At 52.1% G+C, this 18,632-nt stretch overlaps 1 long non-coding RNA gene across 1 annotated transcript in view; it reads right to left on the bottom strand.

The window, feature by feature from the left end:
- LOC140409554 (uncharacterized) overlaps positions 1 to 12,381 on the bottom strand; it is a 91,613-nt gene extending 79,232 nt beyond the window's left edge. The window contains exon 1 of the long non-coding RNA XR_011940393.1: positions 12,334 to 12,381. This is a non-coding gene — a long non-coding RNA (uncharacterized lncRNA). The remainder of the gene's footprint in view (positions 1 to 12,333) is intronic.
- Between the last annotated feature and the right edge of the window lie 6,251 nt (positions 12,382 to 18,632).

Genomic DNA, 18,632 nt, shown 5'->3' with positions numbered 1-18,632 from the left:
CGGTCATCCTGAGGTATCCCTCGCAGACACTGAGGATGGCCATATGCCACAGGATGTTGCTGTCATGCACACTCCCGGGGAAACGTGCACGTAGTGCATGATCTTGAAGTGGGTGTCGCCCACAAGTTGAACGTTCAAGTAGTGGAGTCCCTTCCTATTAATGAAGGGCGTTCCTGGATCACTCTGTGCACGCAAGGTGACATCCGTGACATTGATTATTCCATGGACCTGGGGCATCCCGGTGATGGCAGAGAATCCTGCTGCCCAGGCACCTTGACGGGCCTTGTCCAGGTCAAAGTTTATATAGTCTGATGCCTGGGCAAACAGGGTATCCGTGACTTCACAGATGCACTTGTGGGCTGTTGGTTGGGATATGCCACACAAGTCCCTGCTCGAGCCCTGGAATGAACCAGAGGCGTAAACGTTCAGTGCTGCGGTGACCTTGCCAGCCACCAGGAGCGAGTATCCTCCTCCTCCATGTGGTAACATGTTTGCAAGGACATCCCACAGGTGCCACAATGTCCCCTTGTTGAAGTGGAGCCTCTGCAGCTCATGCTGTCCGACATCTCCTCAAATGTACACAGTGCGCCATCACCAGCCTCCCCCTCTGGGCCCCTCCCTGGCCTGATGGATGGCCGGGTCCTCAGGGTGTAGGAGGATCCACACATGGGCTGTCACCTCAAGCTTCAGTCGATGTTGCTCCCACCGCCTTTTACGGTGTCTGGCCTGTCACTAGCACCGCAAGGGTAGCTGCTGCGGGATCCACAATATCATCCATCATGTGATATCTGTAAGGAATTGGAGAGGGTGAGAGACTGACAATCAGTTATGGCCTTTACCCCGGGGATCCTTGAGCCCCCAAGCCTCCCCAACCCTTACATGCCCCGCCTTCTCCCAGGGTGCCATGCAACAAGCCGGTTGTGCAGGAGGACCACGCACTGCACACACACTGCCCGGCCACAGCAGGGGCCCCTAGGCACTGGACCCTAGGCCCCGCCAGAAACATTACTTGCACCAGGCATAGGTTTCCTCCCTGATCCACACACCTACCCTTTGGTTGCGGGGATGTCTTCAATGCTGAGGCCCAAGTCTTGGGTGTTTGATTGTTGGCTGCTGCTTCTGTGGTGTTGATGCCTCCAGTGTTCAGGCAGAGTGCCCAGGCCTCACAGTCTGATTGGTATGTGAGGCAAAAAAACACTTGCCTGCGACGTGGCCCGTCTACCTACGGGAATCCATTTGGGAATTTTTTATTTTTAAATTTTTTTATTCATGTACGGGATGTGGGCATCGCTGGTTAGGGCAGCATTTATTGCCCATCCCTAGTTGCCCAACAGAAGGTGGTGGTGAGTTGTCTTCTTGAACCGCTGCAGTCCTTGAGTGTAGGGACACCCACAGTGCTGTCAACGAAGGAGTTCCAGGATTTTGCCCCAGCAACACTGAAGAAACGGTGATATATTTCCAAGTCAGAATGGTGAGTGACTTGGAGGGTAACCTCCAGGTGGTGGGGTTCCCAGGTATCTGCTGCTCTTGTCCTTCCAGGTGGTAGTGGTCTTGGGTTTGGAAGGTGTTGTCTAAGGAACCTTGGTGAGTTACAGCAGTGCATCTTGTAGATGGTACACACAACGGCCAATGTTCGTCGGTGGTGGAGGGTTTGAATGTTTGTGGTAGGAGGAGCAATCAAGTGGGCTGCTTTGTCCTGGATGGTGTCAGGCTTCTTGAGTGTTGTTGGAGCTGCACTCATCCAGGCAAGTGGAGAAACTCCTGACTTAAGCCTTGTAGATGGTGGACAGGCTTTCGGGGGGGGTAAGGAGGTGAGTTACTCGCTGTAGAATTCCTAGTCTTTGACCTGCCCTGGTAGCCACAGTATTAATGTGGCTAGTCCAATTCAGTTTCTGATCAATGGTAACCCCCAGGATGTTGATTGTGGGGGATTCAGTGATGGTAATGCCATTGGCTGCCAAGGGACGATGGTTACTGTTAACAGCCCCCAAGCAGTAAACCGCAAACAAACAACAATATCTTGATACAAAAGGATAAAAACAAACAACTTAACAGTCCACATGTCACATTAACCATGAACCGACAAGGAAAACGCCACTCTGCCATACACACTGGCACCTTTTTACTACAAAATATCAGTACAAACAAAACGTCACAACAGTGTGGTTACACAAAGAAATCAAATACATATTCGGTATGAAATAATCAACAGTACAAAGAAATTACCTGTATTCAAAACTTTCCGCCACTCCCTCGCCCTCCTGCAGCTCCCAGCAACAGACTAACCAGAAAGTCAGCGGCTGCATCAGACAAAACAAGGCCTCCAGATGGTGGCACAGTGGTTAGCACTGCTCCCTCGCAGCTCCAGGGTCCCGGGTTCAATTCCGGCTTTGGGGGACTGTGTGGTTCAGTAAATTGGCCCTGCTAAATTGCCCCTTAGTGTCCAAAAAAGGTTGGGGGGTGTTGCGGGGATAGGTTGGAGGCATGGGCTTAAGTAGTGTGCTCTTCCCAAGGGCCGGTGCAGACTCGATGGGCCGAATAGCCTCCTTCCGTACTGTAAAGTCTATGATTTTATGAACAAACAGGCAATGGTACAAAGAAGTGAAGCATCCAAATCAATCCGCCGCCCTCTCCCCCTCCCACAGCTCCCAGCAGCAGACTCACATCCATCGAAAATTGCTTGGGTGGTAGCAGTAAAGGAGGAGATAGCAAGAAAACACACTTCTAAACATGAAGCAGTCAGCAGTACCATAATAGCACAAGCAAGCTGCAAGAGCAAGCCATCATTCCTTCAGCATGTTGCACAATCAAATTGAGCCAACCAACCCTCCACTCCTGTTGTACCGACATCAGGGGCGAAATTCTCCGGTATCGGCGCGATGTCCGCCGACTGGCGCCCAAAACGGCGCAAATCAGACAGGCATCGCGCCGCCCCAAAGGTGCGGAATGCTCCGCATCTTTGGGGGCCGAGCCCCAACCTTGAGGGGCTAGGTCGGCACCGGACGAATTTCCGCCCCGCTAGCTGGCGGAAAAGGCCTTTGGTGCCCCGCCAGCTGGCGCGGAAATGACATCCCCAGGCGACGCATGCGCGGGAGTGTCAGCGGCCGCTGACAGCTTCCCACGCATGCGCAGTGGAGGGAGTCTCTTCCGCCTCCGCCATGGTGGAGACCGTGGCGGAGGCGGAAGGGAAAGAGTGCCCCGCGGCACAGGCCCGCCCGCGGATCGGTGGGCCCCGATCGTGGGCCAGGCCACCGTGGGGGCACCCCCCAGGGCCAGATCGCCCCGCGCCTCCCCCAGGACCCCGGAGCCCGCCCGCACCGCCGTGTCCCGCTGGTAAGGTAGGTGGTTTAATTTACGCCGGCGGGACAGGCATTTTAGCAGCGGGACTTCGGCCCATCCGGGCCGGAGAATCGAGCGGGGGGGCCCGCCAACCGGCGCGGTGCAATTCCCGCCCCCGCCGAACCTCCGGTGCCGGAGACTTCGGCAACCGGCGGGGGCAGGATTCACTCCAGCCCCCGGCTATTCTCCGACCCGGCGGGGGGTCGGAGAATCTCGACCCTGGTCACCAACTCCACACAGTCCTTGGTACAGGCCACAGAAGTAAAAAAGGTGGTAGCAAGCGACCACATGGGTTCCAGACATGAAACGTTGAACAGTCAGCAGTCCAATAAAAGCACCAGCAAGCTGCAAAGCAGTTCTGTATACCTTCAGAAAGCTGCTCCCGTGCATCAGCCACCACCCTTCCCCTTCGTCGGCACTGGCAACAGCTGCATCTCACTCTCCCCCTTCCTCACTCCAGGCAACAGAAGCAAAAGACTCGGCAGCAACCAGATTCTCAGCTTCCAACTGGCAGCAACAGCAGTCGGGTCACTCCTCCTCTCTCTCCCCCTCTGGCAGCTTCCAGCAGCAGATTCTCAAGGCAGGAACAATCATTACCTGAAAGCCACAGCAACACAACGCATAGCAGAAGAGTTGGAACAGCAACCCTTCCCCTTCTGTAGACTAGTAGTAGACCTGCTTATAGCCTCCCCTGCCTTATTGCAGGTCACAGAAACAGAAGAGGCAGCAGCAAACAGACACTAGGCCTGCGGGCAGTTTGCAGCCAAAAGCAGAAGCACACAGAAAACATCACCTACAGCCACTTGGGAATATTTTGTTTATTAAACGGTAAACATTACAATTGAACAAAACCAAACGGTACAAGCACAAAACCGCAACAATGCAGTGACACAAAAAAAACCAAATAGGCATTGGACAGTAAACAAACAGCAACAACACAAGGGCAATAGCAGGCCGCAACAACATGGATGCAATATCCTCATCAAGGTGTCCATTCAGGCCAATCAGACTCGTTCTCCTCCCCTCCCGTGGAAAAGAAACCACCCACCGGATAGTCACACGCTGCAGGGTACGCTGGAGGAGAGACAGGATACCCTGTCCTCTGTGCCAATGTCATTACACAGAAAGACATCGCACACCCTCCCTTTCCTCACTCCAGGACAGAACCATTGGAGGTGGCAACAAACAAACCCTCGACCTCCAGGCCGAAGACATCGGACAGGCAACAGTACAATAAGGACAACAGCACTCGGCAAAACTACTTCTCCAACGTCCCGCAGCCGGGTCAGTCCGCCCCATTACCGACATCAGGTCAGTCCACCCAGACACGACCCTCACTACAGATCACAGCAAAAGATCGAGTGACAGCAAACACACACAAATCCTACAGGTGCTGATGGCCACCATCAGGGGTGAGCAGCAATCACCACTCACAGCTATCATCAAATGTATAAGAAGGTCACCAAGCAACTGTAAAGAAAGAAAATGAGGAGCCAAGCAAAAAGAGGGTGGGGGGCCCTAATAGGGACTACCTAAACCTTCTATGGAAGCACAAAAAAAACCTCAAATTATAATGTGGCACATTCCCAGAGTCCCCCAGAGGGGATGAAGGATGACACAGTGTCGGGCAATGGTGAGCCCTGCATCCCACAGCAGAGAGCCTCAAATGCACCCTCTCTGCCCGCCACTGAGCAGTTGATTTCCTCCGCTCAGTCACCTTTCTGGCCAGAGTCCTCCGCATAGACGGCACAGGCCCACCAACTAGCCCTGGGCCTGCTGTGATCCCACCACCAGGATCATCGTCAGGCAGGTTCCTCTCAAGTTCCTCTCATCGGGTCTCCGGACCAGAGGGAGACAGTGACGTAGATTCCTGCTCAGTCCTCAACACTCGGTCACCGGAAGGTCACAAAAACAGCTCTGGAAACAGCTCTAGGATGGTAGCTGTGGCACCTGAAGACAGCGGTTAGGCCAGAGGGTGAAGGGGGCCTCCCCAAACACTACCTGCCAGAACCCACGAAACAAGGAGCTGCCGTTGCCACTCCAACATTGAAAAATTGAACGGGTCCAGGGTGCTAAATTACACTGGGAGGAATGAGCCCCCTGGGGTCCTGTCTGGCCTGGCCTTAAGCACCCTGCTCAGAGGGCGGTGACAGCATTGGGATTTTCCTTGCTGTTCCCTTGCCTCTTTACCTTTGGGTGCTGGGCATGGGAAATGAATCGGGGCATCACCCACATCTCACCCGGGGTGGGCAAAAAAACAGTTCCTCACACCCGCCCTTCCATCGAGTGATGGCGTTTACAGGGGGAGAGGGTCACGCAATGAGGAGACCTCTGGCTCTGGAAGCTCCCATAGGCTGTCTCCTCGTCCCTCGACACTCCGAATTTGTGGCTGGGGCAAAGCACCCTCTGATTCGAGGCCTTGCACCTCACCACCGTCACCCTCAGGGGCCCAGGCAGAAATGGCGCCAGGCCCGACATCCGATGACGGAACATCGACGGACTGGGGGTTTTATTGGATTGCGGTGGGGCGAGGCGTAACGGCAGCACCCAAGCCGGTATTCAGGTGCACTGGGTCCTTCAAGCTCACTGGGCAGGGGTATCTGAACCTGACCGCCCATTGTGTGTCATCCTCTGTGCTTTCCGGCCTGCGTGCGCTCCCTCACCTCCACGCCGGCAGCCGTGGTGTTGGTAGGTGCTGACATCCCCCCCCCCCGCCACCCCCCCCCCCCCACCCACCCCCCCCCCCCCCCCCCCCCCCCCCCCCAACCCCTCACCTGAAGGGGGTCAGTTGCAGTCCCGGTGGAAGGAAAGGCAGTGATGCCACCAGCTGCGGCTGCCTTGGTGGTTGCGGCAGCCTTAGGAGTGGGACAATTTTTCCTAACATGCCCCACCTTCTTGCAGACGTGGCATCGCATGCCATCCGCGGACCAGAAGACGTGGTAGGTTTCACCTCCGAAGGGGTGCCTCTCAAAGCCCTCCACTAGGACCACCTCCCAGGTGAACAAAGACCTGGCACTGGAAGAAGAAGATATATTTGAGGGGGGCGTCACTGAGGCCGAGAGGGAGCTGCACCACCCTGGGATTGTACCTTCCCCAGTAGATGGAGGTGGAGGAGGACGAGATCGTTGGGTATGAGGTGCTGGACATTGGAGAGGATAACTCTGTCGGCGGTGGCCTCTAGTGGGTCCACCGCCAGGTAGGTGTCGCCCACCTTGATCCCTTTTCCTGGGCGATATGGACCGCTGCTCGGCTCTCAGGAAGAGAACGGCTTTGCCGTGTATCTTCAAGGCTGCTATAATGGCTGAAGGCCTGAGTATTTTGGCTATTGCACTGATGTAGGCCTCAACCATTGGGGGTTTTGGAGGCCACCACCCCCACATAGATGCTATAGAGAGCCCTGCCACCAGCGTAGGCAGTGTTGCCGCCATCGTGGTCAGTACTACCTGCACGGATTTGGGTGATTGGTGGACTAGAGCGAGGGATCAGTGGAGCTCCCCCCCCCCTCGTGGTAAGCATGCAGAGGGTGTAGGGAAAAAGGGGGAGGGAGAGAGCAACTGAGTGAGGAGAGTGGTGGAAGGCACAGAAGGGTGGGGCACAAGAGGATGGGCCGGCACCCCAAGTACAACAAAGAAAAGGCTCGCGGGCTGGCATCCCAAAAGTTCTTCTGTTCAGCAGAGGTGGATGAGGGACTTGGGGCGGGATTCTCCGACCCCCCGCCACGTCGGAGAATTGCTGGGGGGCGTCGTGAATCCCGCCCCCGCCAGCTGCTGAATTCTCCGGCGCCGGGGATTTGGCGGGGACGGAAATCGCGGTGCGCCGGTCGCCGGCCGCTGGCAGCAGCCCCCCCGGCGATTCTCCGGCCCGCAATGGGCCGTGTGGCCGTCCATTTTCGGCCGCTCCCGCCAGCGTAAATTACAACAGGTACTTACCGGCGGGCAGCCTTGGGGGGGGGGGGGGGGGGGGGGCGGGGGGGGGGGGGGGATCTGGCCCCCATGGTGGCCTGGTCCATGATCGGAGCCCACCGATCCACGGGCGGGTTCCTCCATGCCGGACAGTGTAATGGTCTGCGATGGCCGGCGCGGAGATGAACCCCCCCTGCGTATATGCTGGGATGACGCCAGCACACGCTGGTGCTCCCACACATGTGCCAACTCACGGGGGCTGGCGGAGGCCCTTCGGTGCCGGTTGGCGTGGCGCCAAGCTCTTTCCGCGCTGGCCCAGTGCGGCGCATACCACTCTGGTGCCAGCCTAGCCCCTGAAGGTGCATAGGATTCCGCACCTTCGGGGCAGCCCGACACTGGAGTGGTTCACACCACTCTTTCGCATGGGAGTTGCCCGCCCCGCCGGTTTCCGAAGAATCCCGCCCAGAGTCTCCAGCCCGACAGGGGACCATCAAAACAGTCCACAGATGTTATTGTGTCACACTCCCTCTCTGTTTTAACACAACAACCACTCCTTTCATGGGTGAGAGGACAAGGTCTCCAGCCCAGCAGGGGCCCAGTAAAGGAGTCACTCAATCGGGTGTGTCACATTCCCACACGTCTCAGCACAATTGGCAGATGAAAAAGGAAAAGTCCAAATGCACCAACCTTTCTCTCCTCTTCCTCCCCTTCCGGGTAATAACAATAATCTTTATTAGTGTCACAAGCAATGTCGTTACTGTGAAAATCCCCAAGTCGCCACACTCCGGCGCCTCTTCGGGTACACTGAGGGAGTATTCAGAATGTCCAATTCACCTAACAGCACTTCTTTTGGGATTTGTGGGATGAAACCTGAGCTCCGGGTGGAAACCCACGCAGTCAAGGGAGAACATAGAACATAGAGCAGTACAGCACAGAACAGGCCCTTCGGCCCTCGATGTTGTGCCGAGCATTGTCCGAAACCAAGATCAAGCTATCCCACTCCCTGTCATTCTGGTGTGCTCCCTGTGCCTAGCCAATAACTGCTTGAAAGTTTCTAAAGTGTCCGACTCCACTATCACAGCAGGCAGTCCATTCCACACCCTAACCACTCTCTGAGTAAAGAACCTACCTCGGACATCCCTCCTATATCTCCCACCTTGAATCTTATAGTTATGCCACCTTGTAACAGCTACATCCACCCGAGGAGAACTCCATACAGACAGTGCCCCAAGTCGGGAATCCAACCGGAATCCCTGGAGCTGGGAAGCTTGTTTTCCCTCTGTAGATGGCTGGGAGACCTCAGACCCGAGGGCCCTGCAGGTGAACAAGCAGCGAAAATCCCAGCCCATCCTCTCCTCCCTCTTTCCAGGCAGGGAGGCAGGGAGGCAGTTTTAAATACCAGTCCCAGGTCGGTGCATCGTCCAGGCCCTTACCTGCGGAACTTCCTCTTCCTCTCTCTCTCGCAGCTTCCTGTAGTAAGCACTCAGCTTCAAAAATCAGGCAGCAGCAAATACCTTCTTCCTTCCTATCTGTTTTCCAGGCTGTTGAAAACGGCAGCCTGTAAAGTTTGTAATCCTCAGACAGAAGCTCACACATCCTACACAGCCACTTGGGAGCTCTGAAGTGCTTGCATAACCAACATTGGCAATTCTCTATTAGCAATAGCCTTCAACTGTCCCTCCGACCAGACCCCTACCCCCGGCAATCAGTGCACCCGGGCTGATTGCCCATTTTGAAGATGGCCACTCACCTCCTCCGATCCCCAAATCAGCCACTGCGCGAGGATCACGTTTTTAAATAGGTGTGCCAAAGGGCGCCCACGTGACCACTCGCTGGGGAGATGGTTGGACACGGGAGGCCGTTAGATAGAGGGTCCATCAACGAGATGGAGGTTGGCCTTAATTGGTGATTATTGACTTCACACAATGCCGCAGTGGAACCCAGATCCCGCAAATGGAAGTGGGCCAGTTAGATCGGAAACCAGTCGATGTCCGGCACAGTTCCTGATTTCGGCCTCTCCTGTGATCTAACCGGCTCTTTCAGATTCGCGCCCTGTACGACATGGCCATTACATCGTGCCCCAAGTCGACAGAGCAGTTGTCATCACCACGTGCCTGTATTGCTGTGAGACCTGGTCTGCGTATTAGCAACACATAAGAACAAAAGAGAAATTCCATCAGCAATGCCTCCTCTGCATCCTTGTGATTCAATGGGTGGACCATTGAACAAACAGTAACGTCCTTCCTGAAGCCAATTCCAGAGGCCTCAATACACCCCAAAATTGGAACAAATACAGAGTGCAGTCGTCCGCTTCAAATTTCTCTCTAATTACTTCAACAAGTGTTTGAACATACTCTTCAGCACCTGTGATCCATAACACCAAACTGCATATCATATCGCTATTAACCTTTTATAATTACACACACAGATTCACAAGTAGCTGTTCCTATTTTGCTTTAACATTGTGCAATGGCCTATGGTCCCGAACAGAACAGTTTGATCATTATGTAAGGAACATCAATCAAGTACAAAGCACTTCCCCTGCTGTTTTTTCTGAGGCACATCAAATGCTCGAGGTTCACAGCTATTGCAGTCCATGTTCTATTCAGACCATCTCTGTTATTAGGCACTTCAGCTTCAAAGCTGCAATTAGTGGGAGTGATGGTTTGATTGGGGTCTTCCAACTCCAAAAGTTAAAACAGCAGAGAAGGGAATTTTAGCTCCACTGACCATTTAAGTCGAAACAAACAGCTTCCCTGCTAGTTCACAGTCAGGAACCTCTCATTGTTCAGACAGCTTTGAGATGTTTTGAAGGGTTTAGCAGGTAGCCTCCTGCTTTCTGCTCAGGAAATCGTTCAGGTGATTTATTTTCTTTAAAAAAAATAAAAATTTTGTGTACCCAATTCATTTTTTCCAATTAAGGGGCAATTTAGCGTGGCCAATCCACCTAGCCTGCACATCTTTGGGTTGTGGGGGCGAAACCCACGCAAACACTGGGGGGAATGGGCAAACTCCACACGGACAGTGACCCAGAGCCGGGATTAAACCTGAGACCTCGGCGCCAGTGAGGCTCCAGGGCTAACCCACTGCACCACCGTGCTGCCCTGTTCAGGTGATTTATGAGAGGTGCAAGGCTGTAATCAAAAGGCAGACCTTTCTTTCGTGTCAGATTCTGAAGTTTCCAGAATTTCCTGAGTGGGTTTCTAGAGTTTTCTTTTAATGGAGTGAAATTGACATGACTGTTAGCCAATGAACTGCAGGCGGGATGATTTAATTTTACAGAGTGGAGCAGTGTTTTTCAAACTTTTTAGCCTGGGACCCATTTTTACCAACCGGCCATCCTTCGTGACTAACGGCGGCTGCCCTTCGCGCCCCACCATTTTCTCTTACCTTCATGAGAGAGGTGAGCCTGGACTTATATTCTATAGTTTAGAGTAGCGATGATGAGAAGTGACCTCATTGAAACAAACATTATTCTCTCAGAACTCTACAGAGCAGATGCAGAATGTAAGTTTTCCTCAGATGGGTGGTTTACAGCCTGGGGATATAGGCTGGGATTCTCCGACACTGCGCCGGGTCGGAGAATCCCTGGGGGAGGCGCGAATCCCACCCCAACGCCAGCTGCCCTATTCTCCGGTGCCGTTTTTTGGGGGCTGGTGGGATTCCCGCCACACCATTCGGGTGCCGTTAACAGCGGCCCCTCAGGCGATTCTCTGGGCCGAGTGGCCGTCAAGTTTTGCCCAGTCCCGCCGGCGTGGATTACTCACCTCACACACGGCAGGATTTGGCAGGTAAGTGTGCGGGGGAGTCCGGGGGGGTGGGAGGTATCCGATCCCCGGGAGGGCCCCCACGATGGCCTGGCCCGCGATCATGGCCTACCGATCTGCGGGTAGGCGAGTTCCGTGGGGGCCTTCTTTCCTCCGTGCCGGGCCCCTGTAGGGCTCCACCATATTGCCCGGGGACCGGAGCGGAGAAGGGAACCCCCGCGTATGTGCAGATATACACCGGGCGTTCCGCACATGCGCGAACTCGCGCCGGCCCTTCAGCGGCGGCTGGAGTTGCGGGAACCACTCCGGCATCAACCTAGCCCCCGAGAAAGTGGAGAATTCCTCACTTTCGGGAGCCGTTGACGTCGGAGTGGTTGGCGCCGGTTTTCACGCCGGCATGGGGACATAGCCCCATTATTGCAGAAACCCGCCCTAAAAGTCTGCAAATTACAATGCGATGATTAGATGAGGAGGAATTACCTAACTCAAAGTATTGTGAATCTTTTTAATCTCTAAAATTCACTATCAAAGAGAGTTCTGCAGGCTCAGCCATTGAGCATATTCAAGATAGATGCAGGAAGGCTGAAATTATTTTTTTTTAAAATCTTCTCCTGGGTCAGCGCGTTGACATCAGGATAAGGTGGTGTTTCTCTCTGGTCTCCAGGCCTGTCCACTGATGAGCAGGCATGCATGCGCAAGCACGCCTGCATTTTTAAAGCCGCTCACAGCCGGCATTTTTAAAAGATGGCTGCTGCAGCTGTTGCACCTCAATTCATGCAATCGGGAATGTCGCGATGGATGGTTCCCTGACCCTCCCGACACTTGTCGCGACCCCCACTTTGAAAATGCCTGGAGCGGAGGATGATTACATCATACAAACTGGGCGAATTGCAGTGAGCGAAGAGTAGTCACAATATACAGAGTTTGTGAATAAAATCAATCTTAATTATTTGCAGCAGTGCAACTCCATGGGTAGAATTTTACATGTTCTGGGTGGGTGTGCCCCTGACCCAGAAGAGTGTAAAAGAGTGCACGATGACAACGATGGAGCTAATTGAAAGGACTATCTGCCCCATTTACCAGACTATTATATTGCCCATGTGATTATGAGGTCACAAAACGGGCATGCAGGAAATCCGTTTTTCCACTTTTCTCAATCACGGATGGGAAGGTGGGGGAGACGCCTCAATACTTGACATTTGGGGTGATCTCTCCTCAGGACCTGGGATTTCCAACCCTCCCCCCCCCCCCCATGCCAGTCTCCCCCCCGATGCTCCGGTCATCCCCAATCCAACCATTCTGCCCATAGGCCCCCCGGGACCTACCTTGGCAATGGTCCCAGACTTAGTTCCAGGCAAAGTGCTGCAGTACCTCTTCTGACCACTGTAGCACTGTGCTTAGAGGAGTTGGAAAACTATTGGCAAATCAGATTGGCTGACAGCTCTCCAAGGCGGGACTTGTTTCCACAAGCAGACGAAAGTCCCACCCACTGCCAGTCAATGCTCAACTGAGTGTTAAGTGGCAATGGGCTTCTGCAAGTCAGCATTTGCCATCCTAAGAAGTCCACCATTTGTAATTGACCTAATCATTTCCATTCTACTCAGGATTCTATGTCACTATATGTAGCCATTAATTTCAATGTTGCAGGTTGGGTAAATGTCATCTGCAGATTGGACTTGACTTAATTTGGATCATTTTGCAACTCCTTTCATTAAGACTTTCCAGTCTTGCGGTGGGCGTGAGCAGAAAATCCAACCAATGGGGCTCCATTTCTTTTTGCCTTGAGAATTCTTCCACACTGCAAAGCACGTCCTTGAACATTTTTGCTTTGTAGGTTGTTGTTCGATTTGTTAGTGCAAATGGACAGCACGGTAGCACAGTGGTTAGCACTGTTGCTTCACAGCGCCAGGGTCTCAGTTTCGATTCCCGTCTTGGGTCACTGTCTGTGCGGAGTCTGCACGTTCTCCCTCTCTCTGCGTGGGTTTCTTCCGGGTGCTACGGTTTCCTCCCACAAGTCCCGAAATATGTGCTGTGCGGTGAATTGGACATTCTGAATTCTTCCTTCGTGTACCCGAACAGGCGCCTAAATGTGGCGACTCGGGGATTTTCGCAGTAACTTCATTGCAGTGTTAATACAAGCCTACTAGTGACAATAAAGATTATAATTATCAACTAAATTCTCAGACAGGAAATCTGGACCTAACTGTTCAGGAAGATGGACAATACGCTTGCATCAGTTTATACCCTCGATCAGACAGGGACATCTTAAAATATTCAAATCACTCACGCAATCAACACTTAAATGATCAAAAATGTGAACTATTACCAGTAATTAGCTATTAATCAGATATAGATGATCCCCAATACACTTCTACTGCTAAGCTGCCAAAACACAAGGATGTGTACCAACAAATATGTTTGTTAGGTAGTTTAATACACACTACCAGGAAGTGAATATTAGTTGCCTGTTCATGATCAATGCAAGTATTTAAATTGGCTGCCACTATTTTCTATGAACAAATTCTATAGTTGCGATTTGGTCCTCTGCAGCCATATTAATTTAGCTTATCACTACTCAATTCATTTATCACTGAAGCAAGCAGCCTTGTTTCATTATTTTAAGTGGAGTCCAACTTCATGTTAACACAATTACATTTTTATTTTGCCCTTTTTCTTGAGTAGATTTTTAATCTTGTTCAAATTAAACCATTATAGAAGAGTAATTATATCATACTTAATGAATGTTGCACTTTTCAATTATGTTGTCTCTGCAATAGTAGGCTTTCCTTTTTCCCTTCAAGCTATAAGCCCCTGGCGACAGGCCAGGACCCGTTCCGGGATAATTAGCTACAGAAATAGACGAAAGGTGCACCGCCAGGTTGCAGAAAGGTGGAGAAAGAAAGAGAGGCTTTCCTTTGATAAGATTTCAGGGCTGATCTTGAATAAATGTGTCTCTTCTAGCTCCACACAATAATCAGTATTCTTTTATGTTCAGCTTTTGATATCAACAATGCCATAATCTTCCCTCTCTAGTAAAAAAGCCTATAGAGGTCATAATCTATTGCAATGATGTTGGAACTTCTAGATTACCACTCATGCTTTCAGGTATTTATTTTACCCACTTCCTTGACTGATATTTTGTCATCATTTTCTTAAGCGGTTATATTCTTGTATTATGCTTTTTATCTGCTTTAGCGAGGTTTGCACTTGAACAAAAGAAATAGCATAGAACAGCAGTGCAAGGATTTGACAGTAGTATTAGGACAAGTCATTTTCAAGCCCATTAAGGAGAGTTTTGACACTTTTGCATGTGATTCTGAACTATCATCTCCAAGCCCTCATCACAACTATAAAGTTTACCTTGTCTAATTATATTACCACCATCACTCTTCTTTCTTTCTAGATCAGCTTAACTCCTCCTTCTGCCTCAAAAAAAAACCTCTCCACAAGAACTTTGGGACCTGATGATTCGAGTCACGTGGGGCTGGTTTTACACTTCCTGACTAGCAAGTCTGGAGGGGGTGGGGCTTGTGAAATTCAACAGCAACTGGCCACTATTGACACACTTGCCCCCAAACTATCTGAGATTTTATGGGGGATGGGGCGCCATGCAACCCAGCCTCCCTTAAACCCTATTGAGGGCCAATTAAAGTCCACTTAAGGACCTCATGCCACACTGACAGCATTTTACCCATGACAGGGGGAGGCCGAGACCATATGGGAAGCCTGTCAGTTTTAGTTGCACACGCTTCTGTCGGGCATGGGGGTGGGTGGGGTGGGGGAGGGCAGGAGGGCACTGCCAATCCACCTATCAGGTCATACCTCCCCCTTTTAATGTTGCCCACTAGCCACTTGAACCAGAGCTCCACACTTCACTGACCCTCACTGAGACTTCCGACCCTGAATTGATCTTCTTGGCATAACAAAACTGCCTATATTCCCAGCAGTGGTCACCTTGTCTGTCTGGTGCTGCTAGGATTACAGAGCTGCAGGCCATTCGATTAGCTGGTCGCTCTCAAAGCTGGAACCTTCTCCCAAGATAGGGGTGGAAGTCTTGCTTTAGAGCAATTCATGTCACTCCCCAGCATTAAATTGCTGTGGGGAAGCCATCAGAATCATGGGTGGGCTCCCCACTTCCTCCCTCCCTGCATTTTAGCTGGAATGGGGGGGGGGGGGTTACCACAGTGCCCCATTAAGTTCAACCAATGATGGCATGTCTAACCAGATTCTCTTTAATTTGTCTCGTACATAATAGGTATAATCCTCAAATTATTACCCTTGTGGTCTTGCATTTCAATCTCGGGCCTAACTCAACAAAATCCCCCTCCAATACCTCATTTTGACTCTTACATATTGTACATCACAGGTTCTAATGTGAACCATGAGTTGTGGATTCGGAAGTCTTGCCATCTGCTCCATTATGCCCCTTATTTTTGTTCTAATCAGGGAAAATACTCTTTTCTGTGTGAGTCATGACAGTAAGCAAGTCCCAGAAGTAGGTTGGAGGCAATTTTAGTAATCTTGTCACTTGAACAGGATAGGATGATATGACCATTGAAACACACTGACACAGACAATTCAATCCAACCAGTACCTAACCACCTATTCCTTTCTTCCTCATATGCTTGGTCTACTTTGCTCTTAAAACATCTATACTATTCAGTTCAAACACTCCCTCTGGTAGTGAGTCCCACATTCCCACCTCTCTTTGGGTGCAGACACTTCTTCTGAATCATCTATTGGATTTCTTGGTAACTATCTTACATTGCTGGCGTCAAACCCACAGGAGGAAACATCTTTACTCGTTCTTCGTAGTTGGTTGATTAACTCAGGGCATTGATATCAAATGTAGGATAGCTTCATGATCCAGGGGCTGGATTTTCCATGTGGGACACTATGTTCTCCCACCGGAGATGAGTCACCATTTATCACCTCGCGCTGGGAGCGAGAATCGAGAGGCGATTCATGATCCCTTGCCATGCAAATTTATGCATGCCAGGGTTTGCGAGGGATTCCCTGGGGAATCCCACTATTGGGCCCCCATTTTGAGCAGATAGCCCGATAGTGGGGTTGGGCGGAAGGCTCCCTCCTCCCCCACAATGCAATTCCACCCCTCCACCATGGAATTTGCTGGATTACACACACACTCCCGCACATATTATGGGGGTGAACCAACCCTCTCCATCAGACCTTCACCAGAGACCCCCATAAGAAAGACCCCCCCACACACATTACTGAGACCCTCACCAAATTGAAACGAAATGGAACAATTCAGACAGTTGGTTGTGAGCAAGCTGTCAATCACAGCTTAGTGCAAGCAATTTTCCATTGATATGAATAAAAACCTTGCAGGTCAAAGACCTGAGGAGCTTTAAGCCCACCTGGTGTGCTTTTCGCTTTCTATAAATGTACAACAGCTGCTCCCCCTGCCTGAGCCAGCAGGTATAGGGCTCAGGTGAGTTTTAAAGCAGTGATTTTTTTTTCATTGTCTCTGTCTGGACTGCTCACTAGCTTCCAGGCAGGGGTCTCTGTAATGGGAAGGGGGATGGTCTCTCGTGTGGGTCCTCTGGTGGGGGACGCTCTTATTGATGGGTGGGGGTCTCTGGTGGTGAGTCTGGTGGAAGGGGTGGCTGGGCTGTATTTGCATTGTGCAGGGGAGGGTGCCCTCCAATTGCCTTTAGGGAGCAAGTCACTTAAAGGGGTAACTCCTTGGCCCACTGTGCCAGGGCCACACTGGCAAATACCTGCACCAATTCTCGCCCCCATGAATCCCGACCCAGAGGATAGGAGATTCAGGCAGGCTTGGAGAATCCAGTGCCCAGCCTGATAATAGGCGACAAATGGGTAATTTTTACTCATTTTTATCCTCCTGCTGGCGCGGTGAACCTCGATACTGCCACCAGCGGGGAACGGGAGCATCCGTTTTTTTGAGAATGCTGGATTCTCTGCCACATCGAGAACTCCCCTACTGGAGAATGCAGCCATGGTTTAGGTTAGCTGACACAGCACACAGCTAGAACATAATGTATGGCTCTGTTACTCTCTGTATAAACTCATTGAACTTTCAGGGCAACTTCACATAATTTTAAAGTTAATTAGCAGTTTCTGTGATTTTTGAATTATTATGGTCTTCTAATTATTAAATAAAACATTGGGCTGGATTCTCCTTTTGGGAGACTCAAGGCTGGGGGAAGTGTCTGATTTTACAGCGAAAAAGTTGGCGCCGCCCCCGCACCGATGGCCCGACTGATGAGGGTCTAGCAGCCATGCCATGTAAAATACACGGCCTTCCCGATATAAACGCCTGGAGAATTGCCAGGTCCATAGCCACACTGCGCACGGCGACGACCTGCAGCGGTCGCATCATACAACATGGCGCCAACCGCTTGCGGACCCGACCTCCCAGATACTGCCCCCCCTGAACACACCTTCGCCACCCCCGGGCCAACCCCCACCAGTCCCCCCAGCCCTCGCCGAAGCCCGCCAGCCAGTAGCTTGGCTCCCCCCGACTGTTGTGGTGCTGGGCACAGTCCGCAGCTGCCATGCTGGGTTCCTGAAAACTGAGAGCACACGTCCCCCGTGCCATTGGAAACTCGACCCATTGGTGCCAGAGCATCGGGGGGGGGGGGGGGGGGGGGGGGCGGTGCTTCAGGCAACATCCTTAGGCCGTCCTAACGGCATGTGGCGTACTCCTCGATGATGCCATTTTGGAGGGGGTGGAGCACCTGAAAACAGGCACTGCCCCCGATTCGGTTGTAAACAGGAATTCTTCGCCCAATCGCCGATTACGATATCAGTGTTGGGCAATGGAGAGGTGGCAGTCAGCTCAGGCAGTGTGAGCAGGAGGACTGACCTCCAGTGTCCGAAGAAGGTCAACGACCTACACCGGGCAGGACGAGTGAGTGAGCAGGCACCAACATCCCATCCCCCCCTCCAATGGTCCATCCCCCAGGCGACCACTAACCCTCCCTCCATCCCCCTCCCCCTTCAGCAATCCCCCCACCCCAACACTCCCTTCACACCCTCCCCCACACCTGTGAACCGCGTGTGTGACTAACTATGCCCTCTCTGTGTCTTCTCAGGAAAAGTCCTCCCACAATCGGCGGGAGGTGGTGGTGGAGTGCCGGACTTGAGAATCCTCACCTCCTTTGAGGAGCGAGCCCTGGATGTGACTGGTGTGGCCGAGGACAGACCGGTCAACAACACAGAGGCTGGCGGACACAGCAGAGGTGAGGGACCACCGGGCTCCACTCAAAGGACCTGTAAAATGTGAGTAGTGATTGTCTTACTGACTGACCATTCCCTCCCACTTGACCGCATGTCCATTCTCCTTCAGTTCCAACAGCTAACGGCGCCGGCCCATCCCAGGGTATGATCCACAGCAGGTGGAGGCAGGGACCTCCCAGGGATCCAGCACTCAAAAGGATTTCAGAGCCCAGGAAACTGCTGAGCCCTTGGCCATTAATGTGTCCCTGTGTTCGGTAGTCCTGAGCTGATGGAACTGGAACGGCAGTGTCACAAGAATCAGGAAGGAGTGACAGCATGCCTTCTCGAACTGAAAGACTGACTCGAGGAATCCAATCGCCTTCTGCCAAGGAGATGGTGCTGTCACTCCAACCCATCA

Source organism: Scyliorhinus torazame, chromosome 3 (genome assembly GCF_047496885.1).
Source record: "Scyliorhinus torazame isolate Kashiwa2021f chromosome 3, sScyTor2.1, whole genome shotgun sequence".
Taxonomy (NCBI): domain Eukaryota; kingdom Metazoa; phylum Chordata; class Chondrichthyes; order Carcharhiniformes; family Scyliorhinidae; genus Scyliorhinus; species Scyliorhinus torazame.
This window is presented reverse-complemented; position numbering and strand designations above follow the sequence as displayed.